Raw genomic sequence first — 19620 nt, forward strand, 5'->3', positions numbered from 1 at the left:
TATGAAATATTGCATATATTTACTAATTCAAGCATTGAAGCCTATAGCATATGCACCTATATAACTACACACGACCAGAGTTCTTTATTTACGGCAAACAAAATGACTTTACCTAAGCTTGAGCATATCGGAGCATAGTTGGAGCCAGAATTCTAGAATTCATAACGAATAGCAATATTCAAAATTTAACAAGGTATCGGACAAACAGTCAAGTAAAACTAAATTTGATAAATCGAGTTGCTAATCCTACTGATCTACTAACACGAGGTATGACAGCTGACAAACTTACACTGAACACCTTATGGTTCAAAGAACCAGAATGGATAACAAGCAAAAAAAAAAAGCAAAAAAAACCCCCAAAAAAACAAAAACAAAAACAAAAACAAAAACCAAAAAAAAAAAAAAAAAAAAATGGCAAGCATGGAACGAAACGCTAACTCAAGCAAATTTAGTAGATGATGATGCAACTCAAAATAATACGATCTACATTTAAAAAAAAACAACATAGGTTTACATTTTTTCAAGTTAATATATATAACAAACATAGCAGTTACCTCAAACTCTTACGAGTCACAGCCTTCCTAATCAAGCACGTAAAAAATTGTAGAAATACAACAGATGTACTGGAACATTACGTGTGAAAGAAAGGGGATTTAAATATGCTCAACAACATTTTGCGGACATACTAAACGACTTGACCACGAATTGAAAACCTAACAACTGCCTTGCGAAACAACTGAAGCTCCTCGAGGAAAATGAAATCATCTGATGCAATGGGAGAATACAAAATGCACCAATTGATGAATCAGCTAAATATCCGATACTCTTGCTGACAAAAAAAATTAAGATGAATGGACTTCTGATAACACTATATTTTAATAAACCATGCATGTAATGTTAAAATTTAATGATTTTGCGTTTTAGAATTGGCCAGAAAAATGTTTTATGTAGTGTTTATGTCTGCACATGAATTGAGCATTGAAGTTTCAAACTGAGGAGGCATATAAGCGCATATATTTATATCGATTATCTTAAGTACCTGATGAAATAGTTCGTTGGGTAGTTCCAAATTGGTACAAACGAGCACTCAGCGCTAAAAAAAATATCTGCATTCGTACCTTTACTTCTACATTTTAGAAACCTTTAGGCAATTAATCATTTTTGTCTCCCGTACTTGAATCAAACTTGAATTAAATTCGGTGACCATCGAGTCTCACAGTATGTTCCGTTGAAAACATAAACAACAGAGATGAGTCAAATATACAAATCTTGTGTTATCGTTATTTCCTCGACTACATGGTAACACTGCATGAGTGACTGTTTTCATAACCAGTTAAAAGTTTAAATGCTTAATAATTTGACAAAAAGTATTGGATTCACCTATGGAAATTCATAAGTTTATAATATATGCCTAAAATGAGATCAGGATATAGAACAAGAGTATTCGTGGAACCATGACTTCAGCGGAAATCAAAAGCATGTAATCCAGGGAAAAAGACCAAACTTTGAAAACAAAGAACATAAAATGACCAAAAAAATAAAAAAATACATACAAGAAACAAAAGTAAATAAACAAGCCAATGAATGCCGTATGAGTTGGGATATGAACACTCCATAAGCAGGTGCTGAAAGGATGCTGCCACATATGAAAGGAAAATTGGCAATACGGAATGAAAATTCATCGCATTTGTCCTATAGTTTGGTCCGTTACCTTTGATCTATTGGTGTAGGATAAGATATGAGGCTGATTTCGCAGGGTATATAATATCTTTTATCTCAAGTTCTTTGTTGGTAGATGCGATCTATAAAATCACCGAAAATCCACAAAACTAACATGTTTAACAATAATACGTCATTTATATAGCGGCAACTGAGATTAAAGGATCTACAATTTTCATTCTTTTGGGTCAGATCAGCTATAAAGTCAGCCTCATAAGAGTAATGAAATAGGTCAAAAAGAAGTTAAGTTCAATTTATTCCCATTGGAACGCTGACCTTTGTTGAAAAACGCGTCCACCACATTGGACAAATATGTTGTCAATGAAAAAAAATCAAATGCAACTTCTGTACATTTGGAAGATGATTTGAAATTATCTTTTACAAAATACGAGGAAACTAAGTATAATTAGGTCTACCGTCTGATTGGAGTATCAATAATGTATAATGTTTTAAAGTCGGGATTTTAACTGAATATGGAGAATAGAAGTATAAAGAGTTGAAAAATCGTAGATGTTAATGCTACTAGTATTGTATTTTGATGATAATCTTGAATTGAAAATTTTCAGAAGATCAGTATCCAAAATAAATTAATACCACTACGGGAGTAACATGTCTTGTGGTAGGGCCGGAGACCTTATTTGACAACTGTGAGTATAGAAGTTTCAGGTTTTGAAAGAGGTTTGGTAGTACATTTTGCAGATCTAGCTAAAATGAGAAAACCATGCGTTACTTTGAATTGTTTTATAATTTAACCAAGTCATGAATATGATATTCAACGCTTACAACCGATTCTTATTGCTTTCTATCAATTGAGTTATTGGTGTGTCCTTTTAATCTTCGGGCAGCTGAGTTGTTAAAATGCCTAGATCGTCTCTATATATGCATCCATTTAATGGCCTCATATTTGTAGTTATGACTAAGAATTGAACGGGATAGTGCTTCCAACATCTGAAAATACTGCTTTTATTGAGGATCCACAAAAAGAGCACTCTGCCCATAGTGCAGGTCTGTATCCCGTTCTATGCCCACACGGAAACACAATAGTAGTCCGTGGACTATTAACTCTTCTTCGAGCTATGTGAAACAAAAAAAGAAACGAACAGGTGAAGCTATGTTATCATTACATTATAATACAACTTGTTTGATTTACCAATCTGCAAGACAGTTGTAGCACATAAGTAAAATGTATTTTATTAACATTGATATATTATGTTTATAATTTATGCTTAAAATGTTGACGAAAGGCACAGTACAAGTAAAGATATACTACGTGTATATTGGCGTGTTAATACCAATACGAAGAGGTTGCTTATGATGTTTATGTATGCGCACCAGCACAAAACCTCTGAAAATTAAAGATTACTTACCTACGGTGTAGCCAAGGTCCCCTCCGTTGTTGGCAGTAGGAAATGTTTTTCCATTGTTTGGTAAAGGGTCAAGAAGGTCAGCCTACAATTATATCAGAAACGTATATTTATGATACTAAAACTTTAACTATAACTCAATATAATCAGAGGAGATTCTATTTTGAGATACGGCTAGGATATGAAATTACTAAAACTAATTTCAATATAAAATTAAGTAATGTAGAATATAACATGTAGTTAACTAAACACTAAACAAGGACAATTTAACTTTCTATTATTATAAGGCATTACAAAAAAGGTTTAATGCAAAGTTTATCTCTCATTGCTAATCATTCAGTGAATATTGATGCATTTCACAATTCAAGTGACAATCGCCATATCAGAAATAAACATCAAATATAGAAGAAAATATTTTGAAATGGAGTGGACATTTCTTATATCAGAGAGCCCTGTAAACTTCACAAGGGTGTCTAATATGTATGACGACTATCTAGTATATTCATATCTGTTCCATAGATTAATGAGACAATATTAAACAATATTAAATCTCATATTATGTGCAGTTCTTCCGATAAGCAGATAAATGCGACAGCAGCGGCTGTTCCAGTGATTAAAAAAGGGAGGGGGAACGGGAGAAAAAGCGGGCTACAAGGTATGAATGGCTTGTTTTGTCCTAATTGTGCATTAAGTTAGGAAACGTTTCCAAAAGTAAAGGGTTTTCATACCCCGGACCCCTTCCGGATCCGCCACTGCAAAATGCATACTTTAAGTCATAGATATTTAGTTATAGCCTTGAATTAGTCATTTATCAACCCGAGTGTCGTTCGAATGCATACAGGATTGAATGCGTTTCGTATACACATAATTTATTTCAACTTGATTTGAAAATATTTTGTTATTGCTACCATTACATAAAAATACCTTTAATAAGATAACTCTAACAAACTCTTCTTTAAGATAAGTTTCGGAGTAAAAAGTTAAATCAAACATTAATTTGATATACGGAAGGGGTAATATAGGAGTCTTTATATATCTACAGTATACAGTTAACAATATTAAAATATTGGTTTTGCTCAAATGCCTTTTTAAAAATCTGTATACAAACCAGAAACCTAACATACCACTAACATATAATTATTTACTAAGTTCTGTATATAAATAACTAATGATTCACTAAACAAATCTAAAGAAAATTTTCAAAATGAATTTTAAATGACATAGAAAATTCAATACGCCTTTTCGAAAGTTTTTTTGGAAAATAATATAATTGAGATATTTAAATTTTACATATAAGCGACATATAGATAGAAAAACTTTAGGTATACAAAAACCTGAACTACAAAAGAATGGATCGTTTACACGTCCAAATGCTCTTCATGTTAGAAGTTTTGTGTTTTTGCATTAGTTATTCTGATTAAATGGTAAGTTGATACTGATATTTTTTTCATCCATCTTGGATTAACACCAACGTACTTGATACAAACATTTTTTACGGAAATAATTAACTTAAAACTTATACTCGAATTATCCTCAGCCTGTTCGCATTTTTTTTTATCTTTTAAGATACTCATCAGTTTTTTTTTAAAATTGCCATTTAATTCATGTTGTTCCGTACTACAACTTTCATACAATTATTTCTCGTTTTTACCTCCAAGATCGAAATATTTCCATATTTATTTTTTCTACGAGAAGTTTGCACTGAACATATTGTTCATTCCCCATCTTGTTTCTATGTATATTTTGAGATGTTCCCTATTACCTCACCATTGAAGAGCTGAAATACCATGATTTCCCGCCATATTTCTGCTCTTCATCTTCAGTAAAAGAAAAAAACCAGAAGTTCCGAATGAAAATGCTACAACTGGTACTTAATATGAGACTTACCACAAAAGTATGGAATTGGCAGGGAACCAGAAATATGGCGGGAAATCATGGTATTTCAGCTCTTCAATTGTGAGGTAATAGGGAACATATCAAAATATCCATAGAAACACGATGGCGGATAAACAATACGTTCAGAGCACAATTCTCGTAGGAGAAATAAATTTTGAATTTTTTTAAAGGGACTTTTGAGTAATAAAATAATTAATCTAAAACAACTGCAAATTGGCTGAGGTGAATTCGAGTATAGTTGTCGCAGCATTAGAGTATTCGAACAAGATATGATTTTTGTTTCATAAAATATTCTCTTAAGGCTATTATTATAAAATTACATCAGAACGAGGTTTAAAGTTAAGTAAAGACAAAGAGATCATTTGTAGAATGAGGAAACAGATTTTCAATACCTGAATTTAAATCCTAAGAATATGACAACAGACAACAAAAATTGAATAACACAATTCTACAAAAATATATTTATAGAATAAGTCATCAGGATTTTTGGTGTATGTATTGAAAATTAATTGCGTGTTATTTGGCATATTTTTGTCTGAACTTCTAGGACGTATCTAACATTATAAATCAATATGTCTTTCTATATGGCCAATCCAACCATATAAAAATACTTCCGCATCCCGATCATATTTGTTTCTCGTCAAGTGTATTTATTTCCCATTCAAATGATATATTCTAATTCAAATATGATGAATGAACTTTAGCAAGCATTTCAATACTAACAATAGGTTGGAATCTACGAATATACAGCATAATTTTAAAGAAGCATCTAAAGAGATCGCCCAACTTGCATGCATTATCCCCGCAATCTTTGCAAGTGTTCATACTATGACCTGACTCTTAAAAGATCAATTTGACATCAGAGCATGAACCAGAAACACATTTGACAATTCTTCCACAAACATATTATTCCCTCCCAGCCAACTGCTACAACTAACCGAGGACTAACCTTGTCAGCCATGTTTTCTGATCAGCAGTTAATATTTGAAAAGTGGGAAAATTTAAAAAATCTGAATTTGTAAGTTATTTTCTATGATTAAATTACATGTAAGGGTGTATATTAATCAAGTTATAATTAATAACAGTAATTTGATTATTTATGTCTGAATTTGAGATATTTCATTTCGCTAAATATAGCATTTTGTTGATATAATACATGTTATGGATCCTTAATAAATGTTGACCCAAATAATATCTTTTGGTTTTGTTTGTTTTTGCATTGTTTTTCTGCTCCAACAACGGGATAGTTTTAACACCCAACCTACCATAGAGCCATGCATTATGTGTTACAAGGGGAGTCTTCAAACCAGGATGAAAGTTGGTCCCCTATAGAAACATACATATAGATATAACACTGGGTTACTCATGGTCCCCTATTTGTACATACATGTAGATATTACACTGGGTTACCCATGGTCCCCTACAGGAACATACACATAGATATAACACTGGGTTACCCATGGTCCCCTATTGGAACATACATATAGATATTACACTGGGTTACCCATGGTCCCCTATTGGAACATACATATAGATATGACATTTGGTTGCCCATGATCCCCTATAGGAATATACATATATAGTTATAACATTGGGTGACCATTAGTCCCCTATGGAAACATACAGATAGATATAACACTGGGTTATCTATAGTCCCCTATTGGAACATACATATAAATATTACACTTATTTACCCATGGTCCCCTACAAGAACAATCATAGATAGATATAACATTGAGTGACCATTGGTCCCCTATAGGAACATACAAATAGATATAACACTGGGTTATCTATGGTCCCCTATTGGAACATACATATAGATATAACATTTGGTTACTTTTGATCCCCTACAGGAGCAAACATATGTAGATATAACATTGGATGACCATTGGTCCCCTTTAAGAACATACATATAGGTAAAACACTTGGTAACATACGGTCCCTTATTGGAACATAGATAAAGATATAATATTTGGTTACCCATGGTCCCCTATTGGAACATAAATAAAGGTTTAATATTTAGTTGCCCATGGTCCTCTATATGGACATACATATAGATAAAACACTGGGTTACCCATGGTCCCCGTTTGGAATATAAATAAAGGTTTAATATTCAGTTGCCCATGGTCCTCTATATGAATATACATATAGATATAACATTGCGTTACCCATGGTCTCCTATAGGGACATATATATAGATATAACACTGGGTTACCCATGGTCCCCTATTGGAACATACATATAGATATTACAATGTGTTACCAATGGTCTCCTATTGGAACATACACATAGATATAAAATTTGGTTCCCCATGGTCCTCTATTGGAACATACATATACAGATATAACACTGGGTTACCTATGGTCCCCTATTGGAACATTAATATCGATATAACACTTGGTTACCTATTGTCCCATATTGAAACATTAATATCAATATAACACTTTGTTACCCATGGTCCCCTACAGGAACAAACATATATAGATATAACATTGGATGAAAATTGATCCCCTATGGAAACATACATATTGATATGACATTGCGTTACCCATTGTCTCCTATCGGAACATACATATAACACTTGGTTACTCATGGTCCCCTATTGGAACATAAATAAAGGTATTTAGTTGCCCATGGTCCTCTATATGAACATACATATAGATAAAACACTGGGTTACCCATGTTCCCCTATAGGAATAAACATATATAGATATTACACTGAGTTACCCATGGTATCTTATAGGTACATATATATAGATATTACATTGGGTTACCCAAGGTCCTCTTTTGGAACATACACATAGATATTACACTGTGTTACCCATGATCCCCTATAGGAATATACAAATTGATATAACACTGGGTTACCTATGGTCCCCTACTGGAACAAACATATATAGATATAACATTGGGAGACCATTGGTCGCCTATGGGAACATACATTTGAATATAACATTGCGTTACCCATGCTGTCCTATCGGATATAACATTGGGTTGCCTATGGTCCCCTATAGGAATATACATATATAGATATAACATTAGGTGACCATTGGTCCCCTATAGGAACATACATATAGATATAACACTTGGTTACCCATGGTCCCTTATTGGAACATACATATAGATATTCCACTGGGTTTCCCATGGTCCCCTGTAGGAACATACACATAAATATAAAATTTGGTTGCCAATGGTCCCCTATAGGAATATACATATGCACACAGGGTTACCCGTTCTCCCCTATAGGAATATACATATATAGATAAACCATTTCCTTGCCCATGGTCCACTATTGAAACATACATATAGATATATTATTTGGTTGCCTATAGTCGCCTTTATGAACATACACATAGATATAACACTGGGTTACCCATGGTCTTCTACAGGAACAAACATAGATAAGTATAACATTGATTGACCATTGGTCCCCTATGGGAACATATATATAGATATAACATAAGTTTACCCACGGTCCCTTATTGGAACATAGATCAAGACATAACATTTTGTCACCCATTATCCCCTATAGGAATATACATATATATATAAAACATTTTGTTCCCCATGGTCCCTTATTGGAACGTACATATAGATATAACACTTCGTTACCCATTGTGCCCTGCAGGAACAAACATGTATAGATATAGCATTGGGTGACTATTGGTCCGTTATTGGTACACACATATAGATATTATACTGTGTTAATCATTGTCCCTTAATGAAACATAGATAAAGATATAACACTGAGTTCCCCTTGATCCCCTACAGAAGCAAACACCTATGATATAACATTGGATGACCATTGGTCCCCTATAGGAACATATATATATATATAGATAGAAGACTAGGTTACCCATGGTCCCCTTTTGGAATAAACATACAGATATAACATTGAATTATCCATGGTCCCCTATTGGAACATAAATAAAGGTATAACATTTATTGCCCATTGTCCTCTATTTTGAACATTTACCATACATATAGATATAACACTTGGTTACCTATGGTCCCCTATAGGAATATACATATATAGATACTACACTGGGTTACCCATGGTCTCTTATAGGTACATACAGATAGATATAGCATTGGGTTACACATGGTCCCCTATAGGACCATATATATATTAAGATATAACATTGGCTGACCATTGGTCCCCTGTAGGAACATACATAGATAGATCTTACACTGGGTTACCTATGGTCCCCTTTTGGAACATTAATATAGATATAACACTTGGTTACCCATGGTCCCCTTTTGGATCATTAATATAGATATAACACTTGGTTACACATGGTCCCCTACAGGAACAAACATGTATAGATATAACATTGGGTGACCATTGGTCCCCTATGGGAACATAAATATGGATATAAAATTGCGTTTCCCATGGTCTCCTGTCGGAACATACATATAGATATAACACTGGGTTACCAATTGTGCCCTATAGGAATATACATATAAAGATATAACAATGGGTGACCTTTGGTCTCCAATAGGAACATACACATAGATATAACATTTGGTTCCCGATGGTCCCCTATTGGAACATAGATATAGATATAACACTTGTTTACCCATAGTCCCCTACAGGAACAGATATATATAGATATAACATTGTATGACCATTGGTCCCTTAGAGGAACATACAAATAGATATAACACTGGGTTACCTTTGGTCCCCTATAGGAACATATATACAGATATTACGTTTGGTTGCCCATGGTCCTCTATAGGAACATATACATAGATATAACATTGGGTTACCCAGGGTACCCTATAGAAATATACATATATAGATATTACACTGGGTTACCCATGGTCCCCTATAGGACTATATATATATTGAGATATAACATCGGCTGACCGTTGGTCCCCTGTAGGAACATACTTATAGATATAACATTGTGTGACCATTGGTCCCTTAGAGGAACATACAAATAGATATAACACTGGGTTACCTATGGTCCCCTATTCGAACATTAATATAGATATAACACTTGGTTACACGTGGTGCCCTACTGGAACAAACATATATAGATATAGCATTGGGTTACAATTGGTCCGTTATTGGAACAAACATATAGATATTACACTGGGTTAACCATTGTCCCTTATTGGAACACAGATAAAGATAGAACACTTAGTTACCCTTCATCGCCTACAGAAGCAAACATATATGGATATAAGATTGGATGAACATTGGTCCCTTATAGAGATATACATATATATATACGACTAGGTTACCCATGGTCACCTATTGGAACATACATACAGATATAACACTGGGTTACCCATGGTCCCCTATTGGAACATACATAAAGGTATAACATTTGGTTCCCCATGGTCCCTATAGGAATATACATATGGATATAACACTGGGTTACCAATGATTCCCTGTTGGTATATACATATAGATATTACACTGTGTTACCCATGGTCCCCTAAAGAAACATATATATAGATATAACATTGGATGACCATTGGTCCCCTTTAGGAACATACATATAGATATAACACCGGATTACCCATGGTCCCCTGTTGGTACATACATATTGATATAAAAGCAGTTGTTTACTTTTTTCACTTGTTTACTTTCATTTGTCTTGTTTCTGTTATTGCCTGTTTGATAAGGCCCCTACGTCATCATAACAAGAATGTGTAAGTGTATCCACTTATTCTTCATTAACGATTTTACAGACACTTTTTAGGAAATTGACACAATGGAGGGAGCCTTCCTTTATATTTTCCAATGCATTTGACTTAGTTTTGGAGTATATGATAAACTTATAACTACATAGTATTTATCACATTATATACTTTATAAGCCCTACTTCATGTAACCATCCCTCGTTGTCATGGATTCAAGTTTCCAAATTAACAGTGAGCAGTTTTAACACTTAACGGTAAAATGTTGTTGTATTTTAAGCCAAAAAGGACCAGTTATGTCCAATTTCTTGTCTTGGTATAAATGATATTTTTTATATCAAAGTGTTTCCTACACATATGTATTTTAAGACCGGTCGTTCTTTCAAAGATGTTATCGTCATCTAGATGGTCCGTTTGACTGCTTGAGAGATTGACTTAAATGACAAAAGGACTTTTATTGTGATCGAAAGTTAATAAGGAAAACAGAGGCCGGTCAAACACAAAACTGTTCCCCTTCGAGAGCATATGTGTGTCTAAATTTGTTCTGCTCGTTAACACCACATTCGATTCATTTCGTGTTATTTGTACCTTGGACCTCATCTATTGTATTTGTTGTGTCACTTACCATGTTGGGTGTGTCATTTGTGCACCTTTCTTGCCTTGATGGACGTTTGCTATGAATACGACAGGCAGGCAGGTATATTTTTGTACACCCTGAGATGGGCAAATACATTTAAGGATATGGTTAAGTGTCTTTTTTGACTGTAAGAAAATTGTTAAGAGGTTTATTACAATATTAGAGCATAGAGACGAATTTGGAAGCATTTTTATTGTAAATTGCTTCAATTTAGGTCAAATGTATTCTAACAAATATTTTTGCTACAAAGTCATATCATTTTGGCTTCTGGTTGATCCCCATTTTAATCAAATCTTAGTAACTCTTGTGGGTAGCTAAGGTTTTGACAAAATAGTCAAGTTTACTACTTTTAAATATAACAAAGTGTACAAAGTTTATTTTTCATGATTTAGCTTTAAAATAGAATATCACGTGATGGTTACATACTTTTTCTTATGTATATAAACTGTTTCTACATTTCTTATTACTCTCGGTCATCAGTATTTGCATATTCATAAATATGAAAATGGCAATACATAAGGAAATGACAATCATCCAAAATTGATTAACAGTTTTCTTTCCGCATATATGTGTAAAAACAGTTGTTTACACAAAGGTTTAGTCCGAAATTTTTAATCCAGTCATATTCACAAAATTAAATGACAGATATAGTTCGTTTAGGATTTTATACTCGTAATTGAATAGTAAGTTGACGAGCAGGACTAATACAAAATTCTACTGGTATTACCATCATCGATGGTAAGTCAAGCTAATTCATTTGTACTAGAACGTCTAAAAAGTTTGGCAAATTAATTTTTGCAAGTGAAAAAAAATGCTTGAGACTAACTTCAATGTTCAGAGTTTAGTTTCTGTTATTTACTTTTAATTATTTATAAATCCCTCTGTTATATATACGAGCATAAACGTAATTTTGAACAGACTTTTGAACGTTTATATAGGGTTATTGAAATAACACTGTTTGAAACTGGCTTTGCGATTTTGTCATATCTTATTTATCTTTTTTTATTATTTGAAAAAGTGAAATTAAGCAAACATGAGTGATCCCTACTGCACTGCTGTAAAGTAAATTCATATATTCTCACTGTGATAGCGTTGTCTTTCTTTTGGAAAACGGATAAAATAAAGTTCTAGTTGTTATGACAGAAGAAATATATCTTTAGAAATTATATATACATCATCAGACTGATTTGACTTTATTCGAAATAGCATTAGCAAGTCATAACATGTTGCAGATATTTGCCATTTTAAAAAGAATTGTTGGAAAAGTATTTAATTTTAAATCTTAAAATAATCCAAGTTGTTTATACTTATTCATGTTTCGGACGTGACGACATTGGTCTTGATAATACGACGGAAGTGATGAAAACTAATGATTGATTTATATGGCGCTTTTCTCATTTGGATTATATTGCACTTTGACAATATATTCAAACAGCAAGAAAAGAACTAAATTAAAGTTCTTATTTGGCATGAGCAGAACCTTTTGGAATACTGCTTGTAATTTCTTTGTGATTTGCCTGTACCAAATAAGGAATGTAGTGTAAACATAATTTCATGTTTTCAATTTCTCCTTGATTTTAACTTTTGATATCTCACTTCCTGATTTCTTATCATCATGTCGTTAATATTGCCAAAACCTTTACTTGTTTTTTTTTATTTATCATTTAGTAAACACAAACAATCAATAAAATTACCTATATAAATACATTGTAGTCGTTCATAAATTGATATGGCGTTTTGGCATGTTGTTCTGAACATCAGATCATATTTCTACATGATAAATTAAGCTGATCTATATTGTCTGATGAACATGTTCAGACATTATAGATCAACAAACTGTACACAAATATAAAACAAAATATGGCGTCTTACCATTTGAATACAGTATATACCATTGCATGATATGACGTTGAAAAAAGTTATTAATGAATTTAAGAATTTGACTGGATGATATTTAAAAGGTCGGAAAAATAACAAGGGAGTGAATAAAATTAAGTAGTACTCTCTCTTGGAAACAATAACTTTGTTTTCGAGCCAACCTTTGATTTGATTTTTAATTAAAGTTGACAAACACTCCATCGGATCAAATTGATACAGGGAAGATAACGTAAACTTATAGAAGGGTCTGAAAAATTCCCAACGATGTTAGAACTGTCAAATTTGCGAAGCAAACTTTTGTCGTTCCCTCCGCGGGACTCGAACTCGTATCGCTGTGACATCTATGGCAACACCGCCTGCACTAAGTCCAGCGCCGTAGACCACTCGGCCAGCTAGGCTATATAAAATATAGCTTTCGCTGGCCTGGTGATTCCTCCTCGTATGATTAATCTAGGGCTGTAACTTAGTACACGACGTAAGGTAGTACGGGACAGTTCATCTAGGTGTAATTATGTAGGATAGAGGATCAAATTAATGATGCATGTCACAACAAATCAATATTATACAACGTCTCAGAATGTGACGACTCTATTCTCTACACTGCTCCATCGGATTAAATTGATACAGGGAAGATAACGTAAATTTATAGGAGGGTCTGAAAAGTTTCCAACGATGTTAGAACTGTCAAATTTGCGAAGCAAATTTTTGGTTGTTCCCTCCGCGGGACTCCAATAAATCATTAAAACAAACTGATGTAAACTCAATTCAAAATTAAACAAGTCATCAAGTTAAAATTTGGTTATTTAAAGATACCATTGTAGTTAACAACTAATTTTAACATACTCACAAAGATGTCAACTGTCCTAAACTCTCAAATGTTTTGTTGTGTAGATCATTTATATGGTTACCGCCAAGGTTCCTACAAAAGCAGTATGTAGAACATACCATGAAACAATTTGGATCAAAACGGGCAAGTTCAAAGATGAAAAGCGTTTTAATTTTATCTATATGTGGAACTCTTATAAATAGTTCCAGTACAATATTTCTTTATTGTACAATGAAGTTTCTTTGAAGATAAAGCGATTAAAATTTGCCAATGACATAGCCGTACAAACAATAATTAAGCAAGTAAACAATTCTTCAAACAAAAATTTCGGTTATGGGACATAACATTGTAGTTTACACTATGTTTAAAGTAATCACAAGGTTGTCAACTGTGCTAAACTTTCAAATGATTCAGGGTCAAGACCATTTATCGGATTTTTGCTGAGATCCCTAAAAATCATGAAAAAACAAACCAGAACATGATTTGTATAAAAAGGCATGTCTTAAAATAAACAGTGTTTCAATTTAATGGACAACATATTTGTCCAGTGTGGTGGACGTTATTTCAACAAATTGTCGGTATTCAAATAGGAACAAATTGTGCTCCTCTGCTTGCTGACTTATTCATATTCCTTAGTAAATGTTTTGACTAATCAATGTAGATTGTTATGTAAAATAATTCTTAAAAAAAAAATAAATTACTAAAAACAAATAAGAACAAAATTAAACTAAAATTTGTGTATCATCTGAAACACGTGTTTGCCTCTTCGTATGCATATTTTTATTTGAAGAAATCGTTGAATGAGTATTAAATAGTCGATGCAATAGGTGTAGTCTATCTTAATAGGTTTTATTGCGTAGTAGAGGTACCTAGAAAGCCTTGAAAATGTGTGAGTATGTAACAAGTGCCTTTTATCATCTATCTAAGACAACGAAAAAGTAGACTCTGGGCATACAGAGCCAAATATTGCATTCAAATGAAACCTGAAATTGCAAAACCGCTTTTTCAAACACTTGAAACAAACATTAGGATTGAACAGCTAGATTAAAAATCCACATTATGTTCTCTTAAGTCCAATTTCTTTACAAAAATTCTGATCATCGTGCGGATGGAAAGACGGACAGACATCCTGAGTTTTTTATTATCGGTTTGCCTTCAGCAGGAATATAATGAGATAAGCTGTATATTTACATACAGTGTTCTCAGAGAAGAATTGTTTCTCAATGTTTCTTTATGGAATACTGACAAGTCATTCCCATTCAAATATCTAAAAAATATAACAAATATTTTTCCACTTCAAGATTGGCCCCGTGCAGGTCCGGGTGTTAAAAAGAATAGGCCGGCAACAGCGCTAAGCCTGTCGTAAAAGGCGACCAAGTAGTGCATAGAAACCTAGCTGGTGGCTAGGCGCTCTGCCCACAGAGCAACTGGGATGTGTGCCCCAGATTGTGGAATGGGCTACCCCTGGCGTGTTACATGCTGGGGTTTTCAGGCTATAATACGGAAAAGCATAGAGGTACAACGCGTTGGGAAAGATGCCATGTTTCTCGCACGTTAAAGAACCCTGCTGTGGTATTCGATAGGAGTATGAACCTTTGCGCTCCGCCACAGGAGGCTAATTGCCCGACCTTATCCATCCCCCTTTTATCTTGAGGCGATCAAAATTTGTAAACACTATTATCCTTGTGTCCCATCCTCTTTTTTCATTTCATCATCATATTTGCATGTTCATTTTATCATCACTGTCATGCTCATCCCCTGAATAATGCTGACATATTGCTGCTCGGGCATTAAACCCCAACAAACAAACAAACAAACTAACTAACAAACTTCAAGATTGAATATGAATAATCGCACAATCATTTAATATTTTGAATAACACATAGTTTATATTTAGACACAAACGGAAAGTAAAAATATCATTAAAAAAAATAATGATGAAACCCATTCCTACTTCAATAATTCTGACACAATCAGCCCACGTAATTTAATTAAGGAATATTTCTTTTTGGATCATTTCGTTTGTTTGTTCGTTTACTTCTGTTCTGTTTGTGGCAGTTTATTTGTTGTTTCCGTGTATGCTTTTCTGTCCTTTTTTTGTGTTTGTGTTTTTTGTTTTTGTTTTTGTTTTTGTCTTTTTGTTGTTGTTTTTGTTTCATATTTAATAAATATCTCAAATTTGGTGTGAAAAACCAATATAATGTTAACTATATGTTAAAGGAACAATATTCAAATTAAAAATTGTAGTTCATCAAATTTCGGATGGAAAGGGTATTTGTATTTTACTCTCAATAATCTCCAATTTGGAAGAGGCTTTTTAGAAAGAAAACTGCTTGTATTTTGAACGCATAAATTTTTAAAGAACTAATTTATAGATGGATGATCTTTAACATCACATCAATACCAAAACAAATATTTCCATATTGAAAATGCATATTTTATATGAAAGTTCAAGATGTACAAAGAGTAATCAAGGGAAGTAATCAAAAGAATGTTATCCAGGGACAAAAACCAGACATGGAAAACATACATACACAACAAAAAACATAAAGTCTTTGGATTCATATTGTTTTAAATGCGTGTATTTTCGAAGATTTGTACCTATTGTCTTTCACCAAATGCTTGCTTAAGTGTAATCATCAAATTCTAATTAGGATGTAACATTTGAAAAGGAAATAAAAACAAAAAGAGAAATAATATTCAAAAGAATCATGACACAGAAGTATTTATTATATAGTTGAATTAGCCATGTGCAAAAACAAACTGATTTGATCATGTGATACACATCGTAACTAAACGTGTTTTTTTATTGTATCCGAATAAAATAAACATAAACTTTTATTTTTAACAAAATTAAATTAGAAACTCCTTGAATTAGTAAAATATTTTCAAACGTCATTTGATTTTTTGTTCTTTTTTGTGAAGCTTGGACTGGAAATTCAAACAGACTAATGTATTCATATACTCAACAATATAGTAATCATAGGCTGAGGACTGTCATATTGTTCCCATGTGGACATTTAACAGAAGGAAGACATGCTATAACAGAATGTTCAAAGTGTGGCTCCAAAGTATCAGAAATGTTTCCAGACGTTGGGAGTACTGTTCCTCTTGATTCTTAACGATGTGTTTAAATATGGTGCTTAACGCTCATAATGGAATTTTCAGTATATTTGATAAATTAGCAGTCTCATGATAAAAGACATTGGTTAAATTAAACTGAAAAATTGGTTTATGCAAAAGTTTAAAATTTAACAAAATAAAATAACTTTTGTAGTGTTTTAAAAGCAGATTAAGTTAGTTTTCACATACATTTTTTGAAAGCCTCTGGTGATTATTTGTTCGAAAATCATGTTGAGAGGAATTTATATCTTAGTAGTCATCTTGTCATATTTTAACGGAAATACGCCTTGTTAGCCTAGACTGTCGAGTTAATCTTTTTTTTTTCTATATCCTATAAGCCATATACACCATGATTGACCTCCAGAATCCGTCTTTTCCAAATATCAGAATGATGTTTTTACAGTTCATTTCTCGACGTTTATTAGAAAGAAGATTTTGTTATCTTATTGGAGTTGATTTTTGTAGAAATAATTCAACTTTCAACTTACCTGCCAATTCAGAGTATAAAATTCGATAAGAAATATGTAAGCCCTTCTCTCTAGTTGATTTATAAATCATACGGAAATAAAGGACTACAGTATATACAGGATACAGAAAATTTACTTTATTGATATATTTGCGGACATAAACTAAAACAAAACAATACTCATACTCATATTGATATCAATTTTCGATGATTGCTATTTCCTGTAGTACATTCATCATCATCATATTGAATACATGACTGTTTTTGGAGTGACAACATATTTTGAAAAATAACTTTGTTTCATCAGAAATTTAATAAAATAAGTGCCTCTCGTGTTTTATTAAGATATTGTTTGGTTTGATCATGTAATTATACCATATTTTCGAGCGAAAACATGATTATGAAAATAAATATCTTACTCTTCACTGTATATGATATCACTTGACCTTTTAACACTTTACAATGGTAGTGCCAATATTACCTACACGCATCAGTTCTTTTTACACGTTCCATATATTCATATACATTTAAATCAGTTCCACAAATGTTTTGCTTTAGTGACAAAGTATTTCCAAATGCGTTTAACTCATACATTAAGATAACAAAATCGGAGGTATACTGGAAGGAACTTTTTTCAGTCACTTTAGTTGACAATTCAACTTTACCTTAATAAGGCAATGACAAAAAAAAATGGAAATTGACAAGCAAGTAACACTAGAAAAGACAATTAACTGACATTGAATTTAATATAAACGAACCCGAGGATTTAAAATTGATACAGGCAACAGAACACAACAAAAATAAAGGGATTGTTGTGCTTTATTAGGCCGAACACCTACTGCTTTTGGCTGATATTCGTCTTAATATTTCTTACTTTCATTTTCAATGAAAAAGGAAAACTTAATTTATATAGATTTTTGGTGCACGTTATAAAAAAAAACGAAATATAGACTGGCCATTGTTAATTTTTCGTCATCTTTATATTTGTTGGCGATTTAAGGTGTTTTCTTTTTTTTTGTAAGACGAAATTTGCTATTGCCTATAACGCAGTACTACTACTTCTGATTAATATATTTGGTAAAAGTATCAAAGATAGTTTTGAGTTTTAATACATGTATTAAACTTTGGACGTATAAAGATTAGACAACTCAACTATATGGATGTTCTACATCTTGATAGCTATGCATTGATAAATTTGGATTGCCTTGTGCAGTTCAAAGTCCAATTAACTTAATCAGAAAAACGCAAAGCAAGTAGAATGATCTGGAAGAAAATGAACACATTGTGTCGCAGATGTTGAAACATGTTTCACCAAGGATATGGATGTGCACATAGTTACCTTTCACCCCTCTTGTTGTATTAATTCTATACTGCAACCATTCTATTTGAGCAGTCAAAATGCATTGACTGTATATTTAAAAGTAACATCTGACTGAATATAACTTTCCGTTGTGACGTCACAAACGTTACAATGTTTATAGGTTGCTCGGATGTCAGCCGCTTCGAATAACAAATGTTTCTTTTGCTTAAACGTCATTTTTAGTTGAAAGAACTTTTTGCAGTATAAAGAGAATGAAGTGCGTTCACTTGACAAAAACTTTAATATACGAATTCGGCCCAAACCGGTGAAAATGCTTTGCATAACTTGTCAGTGCACTTTTATTGTCTTTTATTGGGTCCATAAGGATATACAATACTAAACAAACGGTATTGGATGGTTTTGAAAAACCATTATTTTTATGATTTATAAAACCCCTAAACGACGTTATTGCATTTATCAAGGGAATCAATGTTATAGCAGTAATCAAAAGAATGGAATCCAGGAACAAAGACCAGACATGGAAAACAGACATACACAACAAAGAAAAAAAAGTAACTGAAATCATACATACAAAGTAACAAAAGCAAATGAACAATTCGGACTCCACTAACCACTGGGAGCATTGCCCTGGAGCATCGGTATGGAAAGCGTCCTCTGCTTTTCTAGAAACAACCGCCGAGTTGTTCATAAAACGTCAAGTCCGGGGAAGTCGAAAGAGGACAGGAAAACTATGACATG

General features: G+C 32.9%; 2 long non-coding RNA genes across 5 annotated transcripts; one reads left to right on the plus strand and one right to left on the minus strand.

Annotated features, from left to right (window-relative positions):
- Positions 1–2445: 2445 nt before the first annotated feature.
- Positions 2446–17705, minus strand: LOC148612136 (uncharacterized). Of its 4 annotated transcripts, XR_015924325.1 has the most exons (5): positions 17584–17668; positions 14350–14421; positions 13994–14065; positions 3087–3168; positions 2446–2793 (listed from the first exon to the last, which is right to left on the minus strand). It is a non-coding gene; the product is annotated as an uncharacterized LOC148612136 (long non-coding RNA). The 4 variants fall into 4 exon arrangements; XR_015924324.1 differs by lacking the exon at positions 14350–14421 and having other exon boundaries at positions 17584–17705; XR_015924326.1 differs by lacking the exons at positions 13994–14065; positions 14350–14421 and having other exon boundaries at positions 17584–17682.
- Positions 4338–17541, plus strand: LOC148612137 (uncharacterized). The gene is made up of 2 exons (XR_015924327.1): positions 4338–4507; positions 16898–17541. It is a non-coding gene; the product is annotated as an uncharacterized LOC148612137 (long non-coding RNA).
- Positions 17706–19620: the final 1915 nt, after the last annotated feature.

The sequence above is a fragment of the Perna viridis genome, chromosome 7 (genome assembly GCF_037379345.1).
Source record: "Perna viridis isolate PV_CMFRI_1.1 ecotype Kerala chromosome 7, ASM3737934v1, whole genome shotgun sequence".
In the NCBI taxonomy this organism is placed as follows: domain Eukaryota; kingdom Metazoa; phylum Mollusca; class Bivalvia; order Mytilida; family Mytilidae; genus Perna; species Perna viridis.